Source organism: Carassius gibelio, chromosome B23, assembly GCF_023724105.1.
Source record: "Carassius gibelio isolate Cgi1373 ecotype wild population from Czech Republic chromosome B23, carGib1.2-hapl.c, whole genome shotgun sequence".
In the NCBI taxonomy this organism is placed as follows: Eukaryota; Metazoa; Chordata; class Actinopteri; order Cypriniformes; family Cyprinidae; genus Carassius; species Carassius gibelio.
Window position 1 is genome coordinate 3738580 of NC_068418.1, and position 17329 is coordinate 3755908.

At 51.3% G+C, this 17329-nt stretch overlaps 2 protein-coding genes and 8 non-coding genes across 10 annotated transcripts in view; all 10 read right to left on the reverse strand.

Annotated features, from left to right (window-relative positions):
* LOC128011143 (uncharacterized) overlaps nucleotides 1-17329 on the reverse strand; it is a 168918-nt gene that overhangs the window by 141960 nt on the left and 9629 nt on the right. The gene's annotated exons all lie outside the window — the stretch shown is intronic.
* LOC128011136 (uncharacterized) overlaps nucleotides 1-17329 on the reverse strand; it is a 99918-nt gene that overhangs the window by 57569 nt on the left and 25020 nt on the right. The window lies entirely within an intron of this gene.
* LOC128012602 (U2 spliceosomal RNA) lies at nucleotides 275-465 on the reverse strand. Its single transcript, XR_008183125.1, has one exon. It is a non-coding gene; the product is annotated as a U2 spliceosomal RNA (small nuclear RNA).
* On the reverse strand, nucleotides 3271-3434 carry LOC128012380 (U1 spliceosomal RNA). The gene has a single exon (XR_008182903.1). It is a non-coding gene; the product is annotated as a U1 spliceosomal RNA (small nuclear RNA).
* On the reverse strand, nucleotides 3809-3999 carry LOC128012603 (U2 spliceosomal RNA). Its single transcript, XR_008183126.1, has one exon. It is a non-coding gene; the product is annotated as a U2 spliceosomal RNA (small nuclear RNA).
* LOC128012381 (U1 spliceosomal RNA) lies at nucleotides 8149-8312 on the reverse strand. Its single transcript, XR_008182904.1, has one exon. It is a non-coding gene; the product is annotated as a U1 spliceosomal RNA (small nuclear RNA).
* Nucleotides 8687-8877, reverse strand: LOC128012604 (U2 spliceosomal RNA). Its single transcript, XR_008183127.1, has one exon. It is a non-coding gene; the product is annotated as a U2 spliceosomal RNA (small nuclear RNA).
* Nucleotides 11090-11253, reverse strand: LOC128012382 (U1 spliceosomal RNA). The gene has a single exon (XR_008182905.1). It is a non-coding gene; the product is annotated as a U1 spliceosomal RNA (small nuclear RNA).
* Nucleotides 11628-11818, reverse strand: LOC128012605 (U2 spliceosomal RNA). Its single transcript, XR_008183128.1, has one exon. It is a non-coding gene; the product is annotated as a U2 spliceosomal RNA (small nuclear RNA).
* Nucleotides 17042-17205, reverse strand: LOC128012383 (U1 spliceosomal RNA). Its single transcript, XR_008182906.1, has one exon. It is a non-coding gene; the product is annotated as a U1 spliceosomal RNA (small nuclear RNA).

A 17329-nucleotide genomic window follows, 5' to 3' on the forward strand; every position in this document is an offset into this window, starting at 1 on the left:
TTCCGTTACTGGCCTGGAAACTGCCAAGCTCATGGGCCGGTGCTTCCCAACGCCAGTTTTAGATGACTCTCTTTAAACAAACACACCTGATTCGATGCACCACCTCGTCTGTGAAAGACTTCAAGACCTCAGGTGGGTGCATCGTTAGTGGAAGAGTCCAAGACCCCAGGAGGACACATCAGGAAAAAAGTTTGCAATAAACCACAGCATCTGCAATGGCAGCTCTCATTCCTTGTTCTGCTATTCGACACAATAAATGGCAATCCCCAAAAAGGGAAAGCACACCGTTCCTGGAGACACTGCAATACCAGGCCGATGCATGGAGTGGACGGAGCAAGCCCCGGCTCCAGCTCCGTGATCTAAAAATCCATTTAATATGTAGTCCCCGGATGGGGGACGTATCAGATATTAAACTGATAAGAACAGATACTACACTTGATCTTAGCCAAAAGGCCGAGAAGCGATGCTGCTAAGACGCAGCAGGGAGGAAGCCGGACACGGCGATGCCCATCTCGGCTTTGGTAAGTTTTGGGAGACCTAAAAACGCTGGGGGATGGTGGTAGCCTCCCCTGTCTACAACGTCACCGGGCCTCGTCCCGATCGGCCTGACGGAAAGTACGGCATCGCTCGTAACTCCCAAACGGTTGGTCGCAGAGCCACGTGCCTTATGTCATCGGAATCCTTGGCTCGAGCCGAACGAGACGCAGGTCTCAGATTGGCTCGTCGCTCTGATGAAATTTTCGGGTATTTTGGATTTTGTCGAAAACCTTCTTTTGCAACCTAGCGCCAGGTATTTGGCCCAGTCCCACCCAAATCAGCACAGAAAGCTTCTCTGGAGTCTGACTGTCAATAATCATCCAAAAAAAGAGGAAATTTCCATTCACCTTGGCGAGGGGACCTCAAAACGTGCTAAGGTGGCGTGTCCGAGGTGGCTCGAATGGCTATAACTCCGGGAAGGAGTGAGATCCCTTGGATCGGTGAAACTGCAGCGACGGAAAGTACGGCATGGCTCGTAACTCCCAAACGGTTGGTCGCAGAGCCACGTGCCTTATGTCATCGGAATCCTTGGCTCGAGCCGAACGAGACGCAGGTCTCAGATTGGCTCGTCGCTCTGACGAAATTTTCGGGTATTTTGGATTTTGTCGAAAACCTTCTTTTGCAACCTAGCGCCAGGTATTTGGCCCAGTCCCACCCAAATCAGCACAGAAAGCTTCTCTGGAGTCTGACTGTCAATAATCATCCAAAAAAAGAGGAAATTTCCATTCACCTTGGCGAGGGGACCTCAAAACGTGCTAAGGTGGCGTGTCCGAGGTGGCTCGAAAAGGGGCGTGGCGACAGGCCAGTAGGTGGCGCCGTAAGCTGAAAAATAGGGAAAATGTAATGTAAAAAGACAATCAAACAAAGATGAAAACACCCGAAACACTGCGGGATCGTAGTACCCTCCCCTGTCTGCAACGTCACCGGGCCTTGTCCCGATCGGCCTGACGGTGGAACTGCAGCGACGGAAAGTACAGCATCGCTCGTAACTCCCAAACGGTTGGTCGCAGAGCCACGTGCCTTATGTCATCGGAATCTCAGATTGGCTCGTCGCTCTGACGAAATTTTTGGGTATTTTGGATTTTGTCGAAAACCTTCTTTTGCAACCTAGCGCCAGGTATTTGGCCCAGTCCCACCCAAATCAGCACAGAAAGCTTCTCTGGAGTCTGACTGTCAATAATCATCCAAAAAAAAGAGGAAATTTCCATTCACCTTGGCGAGGGGACCTCAAAACGTGCTAAGGTGGCGTGTCCGAGGTGGCTCGAATGGCTATAACTCCGGGAAGGAGTGAGATCCCTTCACCCAAATCGGCACACCTGTGCAGGGGCTCAGTCCGAGGCCAGGTGAAAAGGGGCGTGGCGACAGGCCAGTAGGTGGCGCCGTAAACTGAAAAATAGGGAAAATGTAATGTAAGAAGACAATCAAACAAAGATGAAAACACCCGAAACACTGCGGGATCGTAGTACCCTCCCCTGTCTGCAACGTCACCGGGCCTTGTCCCGATCGGCCTGACGGTGGAACTGCAGCGACGGAAAGTACGGCATCGCTCGTAACTCCCAAACGGTTGGTCGCAGAGCCACGTGCCTTATGTCATCGGAATCCTTGGCTCGAGCCGAACGAGACGCAGGTCTCAGATTGGCTCGTCGCTCTGACGAAATTTTCGGGTATTTTGGATTTTGTCGAAAACCTTCTTTTGCAACCTAGCGCCAGGTATTTGGCCCAGTCCCACCCAAATCAGCACAGAAAGCTTCTCTGGAGTCTGACTGTCAATAATCATCCAAAAAAAGAGGAAATTTCCATTCACCTTGGCGAGGGGACCTCAAAACGTGCTAAGGTGGCGTGTCCGAGGTGGCTCGAAAAGGGGCGTGGCGACAGGCCAGTAGGTGGCGCCGTAAGCTGAAAAATAGGGAAAATGTAATGTAAAAAGACAATCAAACAAAGATGAAAACACCCGAAACACTGCGGGATCGTAGTACCCTCCCCTGTCTGCAACGTCACCGGGCCTTGTCCCGATCGGCCTGACGGTGGAACTGCAGCGACGGAAAGTACGGCATCGCTCGTAACTCCCAAACGGTTGGTCGCAGAGCCACGTGCCTTATGTCATCGGAATCTCAGATTGGCTCGTCGCTCTGACGAAATTTTCGGGTATTTTGGATTTTGTCGAAAACCTTCTTTTGCAACCTAGCGCCAGGTATTTGGCCCAGTCCCACCCAAATCAGCACAGAAAGCTTCTCTGGAGTCTGACTGTCAATAATCATCCAAAAAAAGAGGAAATTTCCATTCACCTTGGCGAGGGGACCTCAAAACGTGCTAAGGTGGCGTGTCCGAGGTGGCTCGAATGGCTATAACTCCGGGAAGGAGTGAGATCCCTTCACCCAAATCGGCACACCTGTGCAGGGGCTCAGTCCGAGGCCAGGTGAAAAAGGGCGCGGCGACAGGCCACTAGGTGGCGCTGTAAGCGACAACAAAATTAATACGAATCGAAAAAAAGGACAAACAAACAACATGGAGACAGATACAGCTAGGCTGCAGTCAGTCCAATCTACTTTCAAAGTAAGGTCTGCGCTATGTTCGAACTAAACTACCCACCAGGGTCTGATTTTTCAAGAGCGTAAGTGACTTTGTTTCACAGGCGCACAACACGTATCTCGCATGTGACAGAACTCCCCATTCTGAAATGGAAATAAATAAAAAACTGTAAAAACCTCTTCTGCTTTGTTTCACCAACAATTTCAGGGGAGAGCGCGAACGCAGTCCCCCACTACCATAAATTATGCAGTCGAGATTCCCGCATTTGGGGAATTCGCAGGGGTCAGCATGGCCGGAGTGCAATGGACAAGCCTCGCCCTGGGTGAACCGCCTTCTTGATCATGGTGTCTCCCCTGCCAGGTAAGTATGAAGGCCCAGGCGGTCAGCCAGAGGTCTGATTTGCATCTCTACCATCCTCACCAACGTTTAGTCCTCCGCCCCCGCTCCAGGAAAGGAAGGACGGGTGCCTTCCGTTACTGGCCTGGAAACTGCCAAGCTCATGGGCCGGTGCTTCCCAACGCCAGTTTTAGATGACTCTCTTTAAACAAACACACCTGATTCGATGCACCACCTCGTCTGTGAAAGACTTCAAGACCTCAGGTGGGTGCATCGTTAGTGGAAGAGTCCAAGACCCCAGGAGGACACATCAGGAAAAAAGTTTGCAATAAACCACAGCATCTGCAATGGCAGCTCTCATTCCTTGTTCTGCTATTCGACACAATAAATGGCAATCCCCAAAAAGGGAAAGCACACCGTTCCTGGAGACACTGCAATACCAGGCCGATGCATGGAGTGGACGGAGCAAGCCCCGGCTCCAGCTCCGTGATCTAAAAATCCATTTAATATGTAGTCCCCGGATGGGGGACGTATCAGATATTAAACTGATAAGAACAGATACTACACTTGATCTTAGCCAAAAGGCCGAGAAGCGATGCTGCTAAGACGCAGCAGGGAGGAAGCCGGACACGGCGATGCCCATCTCGGCTTTGGTAAGTTTTGGGAGACCTAAAAACGCTGGGGGATGGTGGTAGCCTCCCCTGTCTACAACGTCACCGGGCCTCGTCCCGATCGGCCTGACGGAAAGTACGGCATCGCTCGTAACTCCCAAACGGTTGGTCGCAGAGCCACGTGCCTTATGTCATCGGAATCCTTGGCTCGAGCCGAACGAGACGCAGGTCTCAGATTGGCTCGTCGCTCTGATGAAATTTTCGGGTATTTTGGATTTTGTCGAAAACCTTCTTTTGCAACCTAGCGCCAGGTATTTGGCCCAGTCCCACCCAAATCAGCACAGAAAGCTTCTCTGGAGTCTGACTGTCAATAATCATCCAAAAAAAGAGGAAATTTCCATTCACCTTGGCGAGGGGACCTCAAAACGTGCTAAGGTGGCGTGTCCGAGGTGGCTCGAATGGCTATAACTCCGGGAAGGAGTGAGATCCCTTGGATCGGTGAAACTGCAGCGACGGAAAGTACGGCATGGCTCGTAACTCCCAAACGGTTGGTCGCAGAGCCACGTGCCTTATGTCATCGGAATCCTTGGCTCGAGCCGAACGAGACGCAGGTCTCAGATTGGCTCGTCGCTCTGACGAAATTTTCGGGTATTTTGGATTTTGTCGAAAACCTTCTTTTGCAACCTAGCGCCAGGTATTTGGCCCAGTCCCACCCAAATCAGCACAGAAAGCTTCTCTGGAGTCTGACTGTCAATAATCATCCAAAAAAAGAGGAAATTTCCATTCACCTTGGCGAGGGGACCTCAAAACGTGCTAAGGTGGCGTGTCCGAGGTGGCTCGAAAAGGGGCGTGGCGACAGGCCAGTAGGTGGCGCCGTAAGCTGAAAAATAGGGAAAATGTAATGTAAAAAGACAATCAAACAAAGATGAAAACACCCGAAACACTGCGGGATCGTAGTACCCTCCCCTGTCTGCAACGTCACCGGGCCTTGTCCCGATCGGCCTGACGGTGGAACTGCAGCGACGGAAAGTACGGCATCGCTCGTAACTCCCAAACGGTTGGTCGCAGAGCCACGTGCCTTATGTCATCGGAATCTCAGATTGGCTCGTCGCTCTGACGAAATTTTTGGGTATTTTGGATTTTGTCGAAAACCTTCTTTTGCAACCTAGCGCCAGGTATTTGGCCCAGTCCCACCCAAATCAGCACAGAAAGCTTCTCTGGAGTCTGACTGTCAATAATCATCCAAAAAAAAGAGGAAATTTCCATTCACCTTGGCGAGGGGACCTCAAAACGTGCTAAGGTGGCGTGTCCGAGGTGGCTCGAATGGCTATAACTCCGGGAAGGAGTGAGATCCCTTCACCCAAATCGGCACACCTGTGCAGGGGCTCAGTCCGAGGCCAGGTGAAAAGGGGCGTGGCGACAGGCCAGTAGGTGGCGCCGTAAGCTGAAAAATAGGGAAAATGTAATGTAAGAAGACAATCAAACAAAGATGAAAACACCCGAAACGGTTGGTCGCAGAGCCACGTGCCTTATGTCATCGGAATCTCAGATTGGCTCGTCGCTCTGACGAAATTTTTGGGTATTTTGGATTTTGTCGAAAACCTTCTTTTGCAACCTAGCGCCAGGTATTTGGCCCAGTCCCACCCAAATCAGCACAGAAAGCTTCTCTGGAGTCTGACTGTCAATAATCATCCAAAAAAAAGAGGAAATTTCCATTCACCTTGGCGAGGGGACCTCAAAACGTGCTAAGGTGGCGTGTCCGAGGTGGCTCGAATGGCTATAACTCCGGGAAGGAGTGAGATCCCTTGGATCGGTGAAACTGCAGCGACGGAAAGTACGGCATGGCTCGTAACTCCCAAACGGTTGGTCGCAGAGCCACGTGCCTTATGTCATCGGAATCCTTGGCTCGAGCCGAACGAGACGCAGGTCTCAGATTGGCTCGTCGCTCTGACGAAATTTTCGGGTATTTTGGATTTTGTCGAAAACCTTCTTTTGCAACCTAGCGCCAGGTATTTGGCCCAGTCCCACCCAAATCAGCACAGAAAGCTTCTCTGGAGTCTGACTGTCAATAATCATCCAAAAAAAGAGGAAATTTCCATTCACCTTGGCGAGGGGACCTCAAAACGTGCTAAGGTGGCGTGTCCGAGGTGGCTCGAAAAGGGGCGTGGCGACAGGCCAGTAGGTGGCGCCGTAAGCTGAAAAATAGGGAAAATGTAATGTAAAAAGACAATCAAACAAAGATGAAAACACCCGAAACACTGCGGGATCGTAGTACCCTCCCCTGTCTGCAACGTCACCGGGCCTTGTCCCGATCGGCCTGACGGTGGAACTGCAGCGACGGAAAGTACGGCATCGCTCGTAACTCCCAAACGGTTGGTCGCAGAGCCACGTGCCTTATGTCATCGGAATCTCAGATTGGCTCGTCGCTCTGACGAAATTTTTGGGTATTTTGGATTTTGTCGAAAACCTTCTTTTGCAACCTAGCGCCAGGTATTTGGCCCAGTCCCACCCAAATCAGCACAGAAAGCTTCTCTGGAGTCTGACTGTCAATAATCATCCAAAAAAAAGAGGAAATTTCCATTCACCTTGGCGAGGGGACCTCAAAACGTGCTAAGGTGGCGTGTCCGAGGTGGCTCGAATGGCTATAACTCCGGGAAGGAGTGAGATCCCTTCACCCAAATCGGCACACCTGTGCAGGGGCTCAGTCCGAGGCCAGGTGAAAAGGGGCGTGGCGACAGGCCAGTAGGTGGCGCCGTAAGCTGAAAAATAGGGAAAATGTAATGTAAAAAGACAATCAAACAAAGATGAAAACACCCGAAACACTGCGGGATCGTAGTACCCTCCCCTGTCTGCAACGTCACCGGGCCTTGTCCCGATCGGCCTGACGGTGGAACTGCAGCGACGGAAAGTACGGCATCGCTCGTAACTCCCAAACGGTTGGTCGCAGAGCCACGTGCCTTATGTCATCGGAATCCTTGGCTCGAGCCGAACGAGACGCAGGTCTCAGATTGGCTCGTCGCTCTGACGAAATTTTCGGGTATTTTGGATTTTGTCGAAAACCTTCTTTTGCAACCTAGCGCCAGGTATTTGGCCCAGTCCCACCCAAATCAGCACAGAAAGCTTCTCTGGAGTCTGACTGTCAATAATCATCCAAAAAAAGAGGAAATTTCCATTCACCTTGGCGAGGGGACCTCAAAACGTGCTAAGGTGGCGTGTCCGAGGTGGCTCGAAAAGGGGCGTGGCGACAGGCCAGTAGGTGGCGCCGTAAGCTGAAAAATAGGGAAAATGTAATGTAAAAAGACAATCAAACAAAGATGAAAACACCCGAAACACTGCGGGATCGTAGTACCCTCCCCTGTCTGCAACGTCACCGGGCCTTGTCCCGATCGGCCTGACGGTGGAACTGCAGCGACGGAAAGTACGGCATCGCTCGTAACTCCCAAACGGTTGGTCGCAGAGCCACGTGCCTTATGTCATCGGAATCCTTGGCTCGAGCCGAACGAGACGCAGGTCTCAGATTGGCTCGTCGCTCTGACGAAATTTTCGGGTATTTTGGATTTTGTCGAAAACCTTCTTTTGCAACCTAGCGCCAGGTATTTGGCCCAGTCCCACCCAAATCAGCACAGAAAGCTTCTCTGGAGTCTGACTGTCAATAATCATCCAAAAAAAGAGGAAATTTCCATTCACCTTGGCGAGGGGACCTCAAAACGTGCTAAGGTGGCGTGTCCGAGGTGGCTCGAATGGCTATAACTCCGGGAAGGAGTGAGATCCCTTCACCCAAATCGGCACACCTGTGCAGGGGCTCAGTCCGAGGCCAGGTGAAAAAGGGCGCGGCGACAGGCCACTAGGTGGCGCTGTAAGCGACAACAAAATTAATACGAATCGAAAAAAAGGACAAACAAACAACATGGAGACAGATACAGCTAGGCTGCAGTCAGTCCAATCTACTTTCAAAGTAAGGTCTGCGCTATGTTCGAACTAAACTACCCACCAGGGTCTGATTTTTCAAGAGCGTAAGTGACTTTGTTTCACAGGCGCACAACACGTATCTCGCATGTGACAGAACTCCCCATTCTGAAATGGAAATAAATAAAAAACTGTAAAAACCTCTTCTGCTTTGTTTCACCAACAATTTCAGGGGAGAGCGCGAACGCAGTCCCCCACTACCATAAATTATGCAGTCGAGATTCCCGCATTTGGGGAATTCGCAGGGGTCAGCATGGCCGGAGTGCAATGGACAAGCCTCGCCCTGGGTGAACCGCCTTCTTGATCATGGTGTCTCCCCTGCCAGGTAAGTATGAAGGCCCAGGCGGTCAGCCAGAGGTCTGATTTGCATCTCTACCATCCTCACCAACGGTTAGCCCTCCGCCCCCGCTCCAGGAAAGGAAGGACGGGTGCCTTCCGTTACTGGCCTGGAAACTGCCAAGCTCATGGGCCGGTGCTTCCCAACGCCAGTTTTAGATGACTCTCTTTAAACAAACACACCTGATTCGATGCACCACCTCGTCTGTGAAAGACTTCAAGACCTCAGGTGGGTGCATCGTTAGTGGAAGAGTCCAAGACCCCAGGAGGACACATCAGGAAAAAAGTTTGCAATAAACCACAGCATCTGCAATGGCAGCTCTCATTCCTTGTTCTGCTATTCGACACAATAAATGGCAATCCCCAAAAAGGGAAAGCACACCGTTCCTGGAGACACTGCAATACCAGGCCGATGCATGGAGTGGACGGAGCAAGCCCCGGCTCCAGCTCCGTGATCTAAAAATCCATTTAATATGTAGTCCCCGGATGGGGGACGTATCAGATATTAAACTGATAAGAACAGATACTACACTTGATCTTAGCCAAAAGGCCGAGAAGCGATGCTGCTAAGACGCAGCAGGGAGGAAGCCGGACACGGCGATGCCCATCTCGGCTTTGGTAAGTTTTGGGAGACCTAAAAACGCTGGGGGATGGTGGTAGCCTCCCCTGTCTACAACGTCACCGGGCCTCGTCCCGATCGGCCTGACGGAAAGTACGGCATCGCTCGTAACTCCCAAACGGTTGGTCGCAGAGCCACGTGCCTTATGTCATCGGAATCCTTGGCTCGAGCCGAACGAGACGCAGGTCTCAGATTGGCTCGTCGCTCTGATGAAATTTTCGGGTATTTTGGATTTTGTCGAAAACCTTCTTTTGCAACCTAGCGCCAGGTATTTGGCCCAGTCCCACCCAAATCAGCACAGAAAGCTTCTCTGGAGTCTGACTGTCAATAATCATCCAAAAAAAGAGGAAATTTCCATTCACCTTGGCGAGGGGACCTCAAAACGTGCTAAGGTGGCGTGTCCGAGGTGGCTCGAATGGCTATAACTCCGGGAAGGAGTGAGATCCCTTGGATCGGTGAAACTGCAGCGACGGAAAGTACGGCATGGCTCGTAACTCCCAAACGGTTGGTCGCAGAGCCACGTGCCTTATGTCATCGGAATCCTTGGCTCGAGCCGAACGAGACGCAGGTCTCAGATTGGCTCGTCGCTCTGACGAAATTTTCGGGTATTTTGGATTTTGTCGAAAACCTTCTTTTGCAACCTAGCGCCAGGTATTTGGCCCAGTCCCACCCAAATCAGCACAGAAAGCTTCTCTGGAGTCTGACTGTCAATAATCATCCAAAAAAAGAGGAAATTTCCATTCACCTTGGCGAGGGGACCTCAAAACGTGCTAAGGTGGCGTGTCCGAGGTGGCTCGAAAAGGGGCGTGGCGACAGGCCAGTAGGTGGCGCCGTAAGCTGAAAAATAGGGAAAATGTAATGTAAAAAGACAATCAAACAAAGATGAAAACACCCGAAACACTGCGGGATCGTAGTACCCTCCCCTGTCTGCAACGTCACCGGGCCTTGTCCCGATCGGCCTGACGGTGGAACTGCAGCGACGGAAAGTACAGCATCGCTCGTAACTCCCAAACGGTTGGTCGCAGAGCCACGTGCCTTATGTCATCGGAATCTCAGATTGGCTCGTCGCTCTGACGAAATTTTTGGGTATTTTGGATTTTGTCGAAAACCTTCTTTTGCAACCTAGCGCCAGGTATTTGGCCCAGTCCCACCCAAATCAGCACAGAAAGCTTCTCTGGAGTCTGACTGTCAATAATCATCCAAAAAAAGAGGAAATTTCCATTCACCTTGGCGAGGGGACCTCAAAACGTGCTAAGGTGGCGTGTCCGAGGTGGCTCGAAAAGGGGCGTGGCGACAGGCCAGTAGGTGGCGCCGTAAGCTGAAAAATAGGGAAAATGTAATGTAAAAAGACAATCAAACAAAGATGAAAACACCCGAAACACTGCGGGATCGTAGTACCCTCCCCTGTCTGCAACGTCACCGGGCCTTGTCCCGATCGGCCTGACGGTGGAACTGCAGCGACGGAAAGTACGGCATCGCTCGTAACTCCCAAACGGTTGGTCGCAGAGCCACGTGCCTTATGTCATCGGAATCTCAGATTGGCTCGTCGCTCTGACGAAATTTTCGGGTATTTTGGATTTTGTCGAAAACCTTCTTTTGCAACCTAGCGCCAGGTATTTGGCCCAGTCCCACCCAAATCAGCACAGAAAGCTTCTCTGGAGTCTGACTGTCAATAATCATCCAAAAAAAGAGGAAATTTCCATTCACCTTGGCGAGGGGACCTCAAAACGTGCTAAGGTGGCGTGTCCGAGGTGGCTCGAATGGCTATAACTCCGGGAAGGAGTGAGATCCCTTCACCCAAATCGGCACACCTGTGCAGGGGCTCAGTCCGAGGCCAGGTGAAAAAGGGCGCGGCGACAGGCCACTAGGTGGCGCTGTAAGCGACAACAAAATTAATACGAATCGAAAAAAAGGACAAACAAACAACATGGAGACAGATACAGCTAGGCTGCAGTCAGTCCAATCTACTTTCAAAGTAAGGTCTGCGCTATGTTCGAACTAAACTACCCACCAGGGTCTGATTTTTCAAGAGCGTAAGTGACTTTGTTTCACAGGCGCACAACACGTATCTCGCATGTGACAGAACTCCCCATTCTGAAATGGAAATAAATAAAAAACTGTAAAAACCTCTTCTGCTTTGTTTCACCAACAATTTCAGGGGAGAGCGCGAACGCAGTCCCCCACTACCATAAATTATGCAGTCGAGATTCCCGCATTTGGGGAATTCGCAGGGGTCAGCATGGCCGGAGTGCAATGGACAAGCCTCGCCCTGGGTGAACCGCCTTCTTGATCATGGTGTCTCCCCTGCCAGGTAAGTATGAAGGCCCAGGCGGTCAGCCAGAGGTCTGATTTGCATCTCTACCATCCTCACCAACGTTTAGTCCTCCGCCCCCGCTCCAGGAAAGGAAGGACGGGTGCCTTCCGTTACTGGCCTGGAAACTGCCAAGCTCATGGGCCGGTGCTTCCCAACGCCAGTTTTAGATGACTCTCTTTAAACAAACACACCTGATTCGATGCACCACCTCGTCTGTGAAAGACTTCAAGACCTCAGGTGGGTGCATCGTTAGTGGAAGAGTCCAAGACCCCAGGAGGACACATCAGGAAAAAAGTTTGCAATAAACCACAGCATCTGCAATGGCAGCTCTCATTCCTTGTTCTGCTATTCGACACAATAAATGGCAATCCCCAAAAAGGGAAAGCACACCGTTCCTGGAGACACTGCAATACCAGGCCGATGCATGGAGTGGACGGAGCAAGCCCCGGCTCCAGCTCCGTGATCTAAAAATCCATTTAATATGTAGTCCCCGGATGGGGGACGTATCAGATATTAAACTGATAAGAACAGATACTACACTTGATCTTAGCCAAAAGGCCGAGAAGCGATGCTGCTAAGACGCAGCAGGGAGGAAGCCGGACACGGCGATGCCCATCTCGGCTTTGGTAAGTTTTGGGAGACCTAAAAACGCTGGGGGATGGTGGTAGCCTCCCCTGTCTACAACGTCACCGGGCCTCGTCCCGATCGGCCTGACGGAAAGTACGGCATCGCTCGTAACTCCCAAACGGTTGGTCGCAGAGCCACGTGCCTTATGTCATCGGAATCCTTGGCTCGAGCCGAACGAGACGCAGGTCTCAGATTGGCTCGTCGCTCTGATGAAATTTTCGGGTATTTTGGATTTTGTCGAAAACCTTCTTTTGCAACCTAGCGCCAGGTATTTGGCCCAGTCCCACCCAAATCAGCACAGAAAGCTTCTCTGGAGTCTGACTGTCAATAATCATCCAAAAAAAGAGGAAATTTCCATTCACCTTGGCGAGGGGACCTCAAAACGTGCTAAGGTGGCGTGTCCGAGGTGGCTCGAATGGCTATAACTCCGGGAAGGAGTGAGATCCCTTGGATCGGTGAAACTGCAGCGACGGAAAGTACGGCATGGCTCGTAACTCCCAAACGGTTGGTCGCAGAGCCACGTGCCTTATGTCATCGGAATCCTTGGCTCGAGCCGAACGAGACGCAGGTCTCAGATTGGCTCGTCGCTCTGACGAAATTTTCAGGTATTTTGGATTTTGTCGAAAACCTTCTTTTGCAACCTAGCGCCAGGTATTTGGCCCAGTCCCACCCAAATCAGCACAGAAAGCTTCTCTGGAGTCTGACTGTCAATAATCATCCAAAAAAAGAGGAAATTTCCATTCACCTTGGCGAGGGGACCTCAAAACGTGCTAAGGTGGCGTGTCCGAGGTGGCTCGAAAAGGGGCGTGGCGACAGGCCAGTAGGTGGCGCCGTAAGCTGAAAAATAGGGAAAATGTAATGTAAAAAGACAATCAAACAAAGATGAAAACACCCGAAACACTGCGGGATCGTAGTACCCTCCCCTGTCTGCAACGTCACCGGGCCTTGTCCCGATCGGCCTGACGGTGGAACTGCAGCGACGGAAAGTACGGCATCGCTCGTAACTCCCAAACGGTTGGTCGCAGAGCCACGTGCCTTATGTCATCGGAATCTCAGATTGGCTCGTCGCTCTGACGAAATTTTTGGGTATTTTGGATTTTGTCGAAAACCTTCTTTTGCAACCTAGCGCCAGGTATTTGGCCCAGTCCCACCCAAATCAGCACAGAAAGCTTCTCTGGAGTCTGACTGTCAATAATCATCCAAAAAAAAGAGGAAATTTCCATTCACCTTGGCGAGGGGACCTCAAAACGTGCTAAGGTGGCGTGTCCGAGGTGGCTCGAATGGCTATAACTCCGGGAAGGAGTGAGATCCCTTCACCCAAATCGGCACACCTGTGCAGGGGCTCAGTCCGAGGCCAGGTGAAAAGGGGCGTGGCGACAGGCCAGTAGGTGGCGCCGTAAACTGAAAAATAGGGAAAATGTAATGTAAGAAGACAATCAAACAAAGATGAAAACACCCGAAACACTGCGGGATCGTAGTACCCTCCCCTGTCTGCAACGTCACCGGGCCTTGTCCCGATCGGCCTGACGGTGGAACTGCAGCGACGGAAAGTACGGCATCGCTCGTAACTCCCAAACGGTTGGTCGCAGAGCCACGTGCCTTATGTCATCGGAATCCTTGGCTCGAGCCGAACGAGACGCAGGTCTCAGATTGGCTCGTCGCTCTGACGAAATTTTCGGGTATTTTGGATTTTGTCGAAAACCTTCTTTTGCAACCTAGCGCCAGGTATTTGGCCCAGTCCCACCCAAATCAGCACAGAAAGCTTCTCTGGAGTCTGACTGTCAATAATCATCCAAAAAAAGAGGAAATTTCCATTCACCTTGGCGAGGGGACCTCAAAACGTGCTAAGGTGGCGTGTCCGAGGTGGCTCGAAAAGGGGCGTGGCGACAGGCCAGTAGGTGGCGCCGTAAGCTGAAAAATAGGGAAAATGTAATGTAAAAAGACAATCAAACAAAGATGAAAACACCCGAAACACTGCGGGATCGTAGTACCCTCCCCTGTCTGCAACGTCACCGGGCCTTGTCCCGATCGGCCTGACGGTGGAACTGCAGCGACGGAAAGTACGGCATCGCTCGTAACTCCCAAACGGTTGGTCGCAGAGCCACGTGCCTTATGTCATCGGAATCTCAGATTGGCTCGTCGCTCTGACGAAATTTTTGGGTATTTTGGATTTTGTCGAAAACCTTCTTTTGCAACCTAGCGCCAGGTATTTGGCCCAGTCCCACCCAAATCAGCACAGAAAGCTTCTCTGGAGTCTGACTGTCAATAATCATCCAAAAAAAAGAGGAAATTTCCATTCACCTTGGCGAGGGGACCTCAAAACGTGCTAAGGTGGCGTGTCCGAGGTGGCTCGAATGGCTATAACTCCGGGAAGGAGTGAGATCCCTTCACCCAAATCGGCACACCTGTGCAGGGGCTCAGTCCGAGGCCAGGTGAAAAGGGGCGTGGCGACAGGCCAGTAGGTGGCGCCGTAAGCTGAAAAATAGGGAAAATGTAATGTAAGAAGACAATCAAACAAAGATGAAAACACCCGAAACGGTTGGTCGCAGAGCCACGTGCCTTATGTCATCGGAATCTCAGATTGGCTCGTCGCTCTGACGAAATTTTTGGGTATTTTGGATTTTGTCGAAAACCTTCTTTTGCAACCTAGCGCCAGGTATTTGGCCCAGTCCCACCCAAATCAGCACAGAAAGCTTCTCTGGAGTCTGACTGTCAATAATCATCCAAAAAAAAGAGGAAATTTCCATTCACCTTGGCGAGGGGACCTCAAAACGTGCTAAGGTGGCGTGTCCGAGGTGGCTCGAATGGCTATAACTCCGGGAAGGAGTGAGATCCCTTGGATCGGTGAAACTGCAGCGACGGAAAGTACGGCATGGCTCGTAACTCCCAAACGGTTGGTCGCAGAGCCACGTGCCTTATGTCATCGGAATCCTTGGCTCGAGCCGAACGAGACGCAGGTCTCAGATTGGCTCGTCGCTCTGACGAAATTTTCGGGTATTTTGGATTTTGTCGAAAACCTTCTTTTGCAACCTAGCGCCAGGTATTTGGCCCAGTCCCACCCAAATCAGCACAGAAAGCTTCTCTGGAGTCTGACTGTCAATAATCATCCAAAAAAAGAGGAAATTTCCATTCACCTTGGCGAGGGGACCTCAAAACGTGCTAAGGTGGCGTGTCCGAGGTGGCTCGAAAAGGGGCGTGGCGACAGGCCAGTAGGTGGCGCCGTAAGCTGAAAAATAGGGAAAATGTAATGTAAAAAGACAATCAAACAAAGATGAAAACACCCGAAACACTGCGGGATCGTAGTACCCTCCCCTGTCTGCAACGTCACCGGGCCTTGTCCCGATCGGCCTGACGGTGGAACTGCAGCGACGGAAAGTACGGCATCGCTCGTAACTCCCAAACGGTTGGTCGCAGAGCCACGTGCCTTATGTCATCGGAATCTCAGATTGGCTCGTCGCTCTGACGAAATTTTTGGGTATTTTGGATTTTGTCGAAAACCTTCTTTTGCAACCTAGCGCCAGGTATTTGGCCCAGTCCCACCCAAATCAGCACAGAAAGCTTCTCTGGAGTCTGACTGTCAATAATCATCCAAAAAAAAGAGGAAATTTCCATTCACCTTGGCGAGGGGACCTCAAAACGTGCTAAGGTGGCGTGTCCGAGGTGGCTCGAATGGCTATAACTCCGGGAAGGAGTGAGATCCCTTCACCCAAATCGGCACACCTGTGCAGGGGCTCAGTCCGAGGCCAGGTGAAAAGGGGCGTGGCGACAGGCCAGTAGGTGGCGCCGTAAGCTGAAAAATAGGGAAAATGTAATGTAAGAAGACAATCAAACAAAGATGAAAACACCCGAAACACTGCGGGATCGTAGTACCCTCCCCTGTCTGCAACGTCACCGGGCCTTGTCCCGATCGGCCTGACGGTGGAACTGCAGCGACGGAAAGTACGGCATCGCTCGTAACTCCCAAACGGTTGGTCGCAGAGCCACGTGCCTTATGTCATCGGAATCCTTGGCTCGAGCCGAACGAGACGCAGGTCTCAGATTGGCTCGTCGCTCTGACGAAATTTTCGGGTATTTTGGATTTTGTCGAAAACCTTCTTTTGCAACCTAGCGCCAGGTATTTGGCCCAGTCCCACCCAAATCAGCACAGAAAGCTTCTCTGGAGTCTGACTGTCAATAATCATCCAAAAAAAGAGGAAATTTCCATTCACCTTGGCGAGGGGACCTCAAAACGTGCTAAGGTGGCGTGTCCGAGGTGGCTCGAAAAGGGGCGTGGCGACAGGCCAGTAGGTGGCGCCGTAAGCTGAAAAATAGGGAAAATGTAATGTAAAAAGACAATCAAACAAAGATGAAAACACCCGAAACACTGCGGGATCGTAGTACCCTCCCCTGTCTGCAACGTCACCGGGCCTTGTCCCGATCGGCCTGACGGTGGAACTGCAGCGACGGAAAGTACGGCATCGCTCGTAACTCCCAAACGGTTGGTCGCAGAGCCACGTGCCTTATGTCATCGGAATCCTTGGCTCGAGCCGAACGAGACGCAGGTCTCAGATTGGCTCGTCGCTCTGACGAAATTTTCGGGTATTTTGGATTTTGTCGAAAACCTTCTTTTGCAACCTAGCGCCAGGTATTTGGCCCAGTCCCACCCAAATCAGCACAGAAAGCTTCTCTGGAGTCTGACTGTCAATAATCATCCAAAAAAAGAGGAAATTTCCATTCACCTTGGCGAGGGGACCTCAAAACGTGCTAAGGTGGCGTGTCCGAGGTGGCTCGAATGGCTATAACTCCGGGAAGGAGTGAGATCCCTTCACCCAAATCGGCACACCTGTGCAGGGGCTCAGTCCGAGGCCAGGTGAAAAAGGGCGCGGCGACAGGCCACTAGGTGGCGCTGTAAGCGACAACAAAATTAATACGAATCGAAAAAAAGGACAAACAAACAACATGGAGACAGATACAGCTAGGCTGCAGTCAGTCCAATCTACTTTCAAAGTAAGGTCTGTGCTATGTTCGAACTAAACTACCCACCAGGGTCTGATTTTTCAAGAGCGTAAGTGACTTTGTTTCACAGGCGCACAACACGTATCTCGCATGTGACAGAACTCCCCATTCTGAAATGGAAATAAATAAAAAACTGTAAAAACCTCTTCTGCTTTGTTTCACCAACAATTTCAGGGGAGAGCGCGAACGCAGTCCCCCACTACCATAAATTATGCAGTCGAGATTCCCGCATTTGGGGAATTCGCAGGGGTCAGCATGGCCGGAGTGCAATGGACAAGCCTCGCCCTGGGTGAACCGCCTTCTTGATCATGGTGTCTCCCCTGCCAGGTAAGTATGAAGGCCCAGGCGGTCAGCCAGAGGTCTGATTTGCATCTCTACCATCCTCACCAACGGTTAGCCCTCCGCCCCCGCTCCAGGAAAGGAAGGACGGGTGCCTTCCGTTACTGGCCTGGAAACTGC